This window comes from Pipra filicauda, unplaced genomic scaffold, assembly GCF_003945595.2.
Source record: "Pipra filicauda isolate LSUMZ 115617 unplaced genomic scaffold, ASM394559v2 scaffold42_size3861933_pilon, whole genome shotgun sequence".
Classification (NCBI taxonomy): domain Eukaryota; kingdom Metazoa; phylum Chordata; class Aves; order Passeriformes; family Pipridae; genus Pipra; species Pipra filicauda.
In genome coordinates this window covers 509,031-516,181 of record NW_024104565.1, presented here as the reverse complement: position 1 = coordinate 516,181, position 7,151 = coordinate 509,031, and the positions used below count along the sequence as shown (strand labels likewise).

At 34.8% G+C, this 7,151-nt stretch overlaps 1 long non-coding RNA gene across 1 annotated transcript; it reads left to right on the top strand.

The window, feature by feature from the left end:
* The first annotated feature begins 1,211 nt into the window (after positions 1-1,211).
* Positions 1,212-6,610, top strand: LOC120324132. Its single transcript, XR_005565149.1, has 2 exons — positions 1,212-1,298; positions 6,339-6,610. It is a non-coding gene; the product is annotated as an uncharacterized LOC120324132 (long non-coding RNA).
* The last annotated feature ends 541 nt before the right edge of the window (positions 6,611-7,151 follow it).

Below are 7,151 nucleotides of genomic sequence, written 5' to 3'. Positions count from 1 at the left end.
TTTTTTTAAATATTGGAATTGTTTGAAAATTCATTCTAATAAGAAACTGCTTGAACTTCAAAAGCCTGCCTCCCTAATGGCTTGAATGAATCCTTTTTAAGTAGGTGAGAGTCTTTCTAATCCTTTCAGTTGGAATTGGATTGTATCAGGTGGTAGGGTATATGTTTTATTGCCCTCTCATTAATATGTTAATATTTTTTTAAGAAATGTATTTGTCCAGTATTAACTCATCTGAATTCAGCACTAAAAAGTAATTTTCATACAAGTAATTTTATGTAGGATAAAGGGCATTGTTTTCCTGTCAGTTTATTCCTGAAGAGCGACTACTGTTCTCCTCTGAAGGACTTTTTCACTTGATAGAAGTAATTGCAAGTTTTTCTTTCCATAATAATCAAAAATGAAAAAAGAAAACTGTCCTTCATCAGCCTTTTCAAAGCAAACACTATTACTACCACTTCTTTTATTTGTACATACAATCAAGTCATGACTGTAGATATCCATTGTGTCTAATCAAAATTCCCATCTTCTTGTTACAGATGATCATAATATTGCTGTTCTTTACAGAATGATATATTGTTAGTCTTTACATTTTATAAGACTGTTGGTATGGTTTGAAGCTGGCTCCCTGCCAAGTCTCCAAACCTTACCACAAGGAGTCCCCCCCGCCCCCCAAACCTCAGGGAGAAGAGGGAGAAAAACAACTAAGAAAACCCGAAACAAGAGAGAGACAGCTAAAGTGATATATATAAATATATATAAATATATTTACACTTATGTTACAGTTATATACAATTGAAATATATACAATTTCACAAGGGAAAGGGAAGGGGGAAGGGAAAAGGAACAAAACCAAAATAAAATATATATATATCCCAATTAGTAGCCCGATATCTAACAACTAAAAGAGTTAGCAAAGGAATATCTCACTACTCTCCTTGGGACAACCGAAAGTCACTCTGGAACGATCGCCGGCAACCTCTGCCTCCCAAGGTCGGCAAGGCCTAACCAGGCCTCGCTCCCCAACACGACAAACTCAACAGCAGGGAACCTGCACCTCCAAGCCGCTAGAAGGAAAGAGAGCGAAGGCCTCTCCTCCTTTCTTCTTATAGCCTGGCTTACGTAAAAATCGTAGGGAATACTGGGTAAATCTGGACCCTTCCTTGGTTACAAACTGGTCACCAAGGAAGGCCTGGGCCAAACTACCACAACTGTTCTGCTAAGTGGTGACCGTCATGATACTAGGTGTTGTTCAGAAGTATATAGGACAAAAAGACACTCCTCAGACCCAGACAACACAGGTAATTTGACAAGCTAGTCAGCAAGGCTAATGGAAACACATATTGTGTGTTATAAATATTTGGTGTAAGGAAAGTAGAAAAGTCTAGCATGAAAGAACATTCCTTCTCAAACTCTCCATATTGTATATATAAACTGTAAGTGGTCTGCTCCTGCTGTCCAAAATTTTTTGCTAAGGTAAGCCCCAAAAATATCTTTATTCTACAGCGGTCAACTTTCTGAGTAGTGAAGGGTCTTCTAGAATTTTATATTTCTTCCACAAGAAATAAGGAATGGAAATGAACTGTAGGAAAACTCATTAAATGAATTCAAAGCAAACTTCAGCTTATGGTTCTTCAAAAATAAAGGTGAGAATTCACATCTGAAATGGGTTTGTATTCTAACCAAATTCTTCTATTTTTCTATCTCCACATGTCGTAAAATATCATTTTATGATATTGCATTTTTACATTATATGTGGAATCCTCAAAGATGAGATTAATTAAATGAAATGATTAATTAAATGAAAATTCTTTATCACCTGACTGAATTAATCTCATTCAAAGTATAGGAGAGTGTTTCAGGTTTCCTGTCTCCAGAATGGCTACACATTCATGCAAAGTTTTTTTGGCTACAGTAAGAATTAGACGACCCTGCTGTGAAGCTACTAGCAGAAAATACATTCTACATTCTCCACTGATTTGTCAGCAGTGCAATGCATCTGAAGTATGGCCACCTTCCAAAGAAACAACAAAAATGGATTAAAGAGTCCGAATTTTATGAAATTGTACTGTGTCATTAGTACATCATTGCTGTAACAAATACTGGACAGAATGATCTTGCAATTATTAGAGCCATATTTTTAGTGAACATATGCAGATGTTCCAGTTTGAAACCTGCTAGCACAGCTTTGACTCATGGCTATAATTTCTGCTTTCCTTTGCTATTCTGTGTGAGACAAGCACACAGAAATTTGGCCATTCAATGCCATAAACTACAAAGTATAGTTTCCTTTATGAAAAGGTGTATCAGTTCAAATTATATTACTTGAAAAATAGCTTAGGTGTGCATATGTAAATCCTCTATGGATACATGCATTTAAATTTCAGACTTTTTTACATCAATTAATTTTAAATAAAGAACTGAGCTAATGGACCTTCATATCTGTCATGTTTTGACTAGATTAAAAATATAGCAAAGAGCAGTATCATGTATGCAGTCATGGCATAAAGTAAAGCCTCTAGTTTGATTCTCTCAACTCTGACTAGAGATGTGGAGTTAAATTATGCGTTAGTAGCTTTTCTATATCTCTGGCACATTTTCCCACTTCTTGCATACCTAACATTAACTACATATTCTGAAGAAGTACCAGATTTTGTTTAACAGTGTTAAATGAAAACCAGGTTTTTTATTAGATTAAAAATAATGGGTCAGGTTGTTAAGACTGAGTGGAAACGTGATGCCTAGCTCCTACCAGAAACAAACTGCACCCAGCAGGTACAGAGAGTAAAGAAAGAGATGTGACATGCTTTGAAGACCACAAAGCAATTTGCCACATCCTTGCACATGGTCACATTCTTTTTATGTGGTTCCAGGTTTGTGTTCATTGGGGAGGCTGGGGAGGCAGACCAGACTTTTCTCGAGGCGCTTAAGTTGTTCTGTTCTATTGTTTTCCCTTTCCCTACACCAAGTGCTAAAGTTGGTCTCCTGTCCAGAAGCCTGGTCCCTTTCTATGAGTTCCTCTGTGAGTGATGAGAATTGCTAGAAAAAAGCATTCAGAGTCTGCCTGTTTCAAAGGCAAGATATGCACATTTGCTATTTCATTAGAAGTATTTGAAAAAAGAATCAATAAGAGCTGTTTGTTTTCTCCCTTACAGAGATATTTTTTCTAAGAAGATAATGATCTGTCTTACTTTAGGTATTTATCCAGAAGATCAAAGTTTGAGAAAACCACCTTTGAGTTAAAAACAAGTCACTCATTAGATAATTTGCTGTAAGCCAATTGGTTGCAGTTAAAATAAGTTTTCCATTACTTCATCACCCATTTCCAGAGCTACTTGTTAATCTAATTGACAACAGTATAATGACTACAATAATCACATTTCACTCACCACATTTCAACAGTTCAATTTTTATCTCGTGGTTCCCTTTCCTTTTTTCCCCTTGGGCTTATCTATTTTTTGACATGGGAAGATGTGCAGTCTTCTATTTTTCTTGAAGAGACAATCTTCAATATTCATTGAGGTAAAACAATATGTCATATCTTTCAATCCAGCAATATCATTCCTTGTTCTGGCGGCTCAAAATAAACTCTTTAATGATCCTGTTCTTACTGGCTCACAATATATAGTCAGTCATTTCAGAAAAGTGATGATCTTTTCACCAAGCTTTAAGTAGCTTGGCACAGACATCTTTTAGTGCATATACTCTAAAATGCCATGAAAAAAATAATCAGGTATACTTTTTACAGATGGAATTCTTGGCTATCTAAAATGCAATAAGTAATGCATTGGGAATAATTTTTAAGGGAGTTCAGCACCTTAAAGTGTCAGGCTATATGTTGGCTAATTTTTGTTATATAATGTTGTGATTAGGTAATATCATGAAAATAAAAATGGAGGTAACATTGAAAGAACCATAAAAAGATATAGGTTGTGCCTATTATAGATTAGTTAGCTCTTCTGTTTTCATTCCAGTCAATAAGCCTGACAAACAAAGAAAATGTTACTGGGCTTTTTGTAACTGTAATCAACAGGATCAATTAATAAGCTGCAAATGTAAAGATGAAATTCCTATTAAAACTCAAATTTCTTTTCCTCAATTTCCATGAGGTTTAGGAGCAAAGTCTCCTAGTCTGATGCAGTAGCATTATATTTTTAGTTTGGCTTTCTTTTCCCATGTAAAACATCAGACTACAAGGAAAAGATAAGATCACTGCAATTTTTCAGACAAGGATGTCAGTTATGTGCATTGCCTCCATCTTCCTCACTATCTGGTACTGAAAATGAGTCTGTCATAGCAGGTTTCGTTGCAGATAATAAGGGAAGTTAAAAATTAGCTGGTGCTCCTGGATTCACAGAGTCCAACCTTTGTCAAGCAGCAGTTTCCTCCATATTAATAGATTTGAAATTATTCAGGAAATTACTTGAAAATGACAGAGTCACTGAACATTATTTTAATGTTAAATGACTCAAATGATTCTGTTGGAGTCATACAGAACACAAAGGTCAATGCTGCACTGCAGCATGGCAGCTGGTCTACCTCAGGAGCTGAGGACAGTCAACTCCATCTTGAAAAAATTTATAACTGTCAAAGATAAAATGGACCACAGGAAGAAAATCTTCTCTTAAAAAGCTACAGTAATATCATGCTAGCATATTTTAAATGGCGATTCATATTCTGACCAGGTTCAAGCGTGGTAGAGCAGGGATAGACAGGTTTTCTGTCCTACAAAAAGAAAAAAAAAAGAAAAGAAAATAGAGAGAGAAAAAAAGGATGATTAGCCATCAAAATAAATTATTCAGTGATAATAATAATAATAATAATAATAATAATAATAATAATAATAATAACAACAACAAAATTTCTTGGCACAACACAGTTATATAAAATGCAACTTTATATTTCAAATTTACTGATTCATAGTACCTTGGGTACCAGTTTGTCAACTTCAATATTAGTTTTAATTCTGCTATATGAATTGACCAGTAATTAACGCCAAAGAAGTAGGAAATGTAACAGCCTAATTTACCAACATATGGATTTCATCTTCTGAAAAACTTAATCCACTGTGACTGTTTTGCAATAAAGAATAACATAAATAGGAACTCAAAAAATGAATTCATAGATGGACCCAAGACTGTATGAATAGTATCACCCGTATTTCAAATCACTTTTCCTAAACTGGAAGAAAAATAATAAGCTTGTGTGGAATAAGAACCACATGCTTGTTGAGTTATATTTGATGAGGTAGAAATTATTTTATTTTCATTCTTACATTATTATATCTATCTTTCAAATTTTTTTACTTTACATAGATGATATCAGAGAAATCTTTTTATACAGCATATGTTTTCTGAGAAACCTGGCCATATATATAATTTGGGTAGTGTACATAGCTCAGCTTCTGTCATTTAAATCTAATAGCTAAATCATCAATATGTTGAAGTTTTTTGTCATTTCAGCAGATCACTTTAAACAGTAGAGTGGCAACTGGATAATTGTTACAAAGATATCAGCATCAGATTGAAAATACATAGAATCCCATAGGCTTCTGTCACAGGAAGTAATTTACTTGTGGAAGTGAGCAGTCTCCCTAAACATGAGAGATAGATAGTAAATCCTGGAAATGTAGAGGAAATTGTATGATTTTTGACCAGACTCAACTCATTGCTTTGTTCACAAGTGGAAGAGTTTCTTTTACTCTAATGTCTTTTACTAGCCTTGAGTTTGCCTTCAAAATAGGAAGTAAGTGAGGATGCAGTCGCCTCCTCTATGAAACATTGAAGCATTATTTGGCTTTGTCTAAAATTCTGCCTAGCTTTGGACACTCATTTTCAGTGGTCTGTAATTAAATAAAAAGTGTTTCTTGCAATGTATTATAACTGTATGATACCATGGTACATTTACATACCATTGTTTTACATATTATTTATAACGTACTCTGGTAATCAATTTGAATTCTTCATCTTCCTTTGCTCTCCTCCCAGTTGCTTTGCATGTTTAAAAATAAGCAGAGTGTGTACGTCTCAAGACAGCTGCTGAACTTAGGAAGACCAGGGCTACTACAATTGTCACATTCCAAGCAGATTCTGTATGCAGAGTGGAAGGAAAACAGAATGGGTTACTGGAATATATGAAAAATATCTATTACACACAGCACAGTATAAAAAAAATGCCCTCACTTAGATTTGCAGCCTGTAAAAACTGGCATAAGATGAGGATTAGTCTGTCTTGTAGAATTTCTTTGTGACATGGTTTTGGATATTCAGTATGCTTGGTTTTTAAGCAACTATTTTAAATATCACTTCTTTTTTTTTTTAAATACCAATTGCTGCTCACAGACTTGGATGATCCTAACAGGACTCAAGCAACATGCCTAAAAGCCTAAAGGATCCTTAGGGCAGGGACAACCTTACCAGTAACTCACCACTGGATACCTTGGTCAAACTGCTTGTGTTCAAGTTTACCCAGGTGGAAGACTGAGAACAAGAGAAAGGATAAGGACCTCAATTAACTTCTGTGTTGGAACTGAGCAATCAGTCTATAAAGCATGAATATTTGAATTTTTTCTATTTCTTTTGACTCGAAATAGAACTAAATGCAATCTATTTAAGTTGTTTTATTTGTGAATGGGCTTTATTGTCAGTTTACCCTAACATGTTCTTTCTCCTTCCCCCACCACCTTTTTCAGTCAGAAGAATATGGAAGAAAACTGCATATACATAGCAATCACAGGAAAAATATTGCTGCTTCAGTATCTTCAGAGTTGTGATGTTCCTTTAAGTCACTGAAACATTCACAAGGCAGAATTTACATGACAAACAGGGTTTGATCTTTCAAAGTCAAGATAAAAATATACATTATATAAAAACAGCACCCTAAAATAGGTCTTGTATAAAAGACTGTAATTACTGGCCTAGGACAATATACTTGAAGATGCAATGTGGGCCAGGCTAAGACCTATTAAAAGTTGATACTGGCACTTCATGGTCAGAATTCACACGCCTATGCCACATTTCAGATGTGTAAACTTTGTGCCTTTTGTATCAATGGGAAATATCAAACAAAGCAGAAAGTAATAAACCTCCTCAAGATATGATTATCCATCTTCATACACTGTATTCTTGTATTTTAAGTAGTATTTGAGAAGGTAT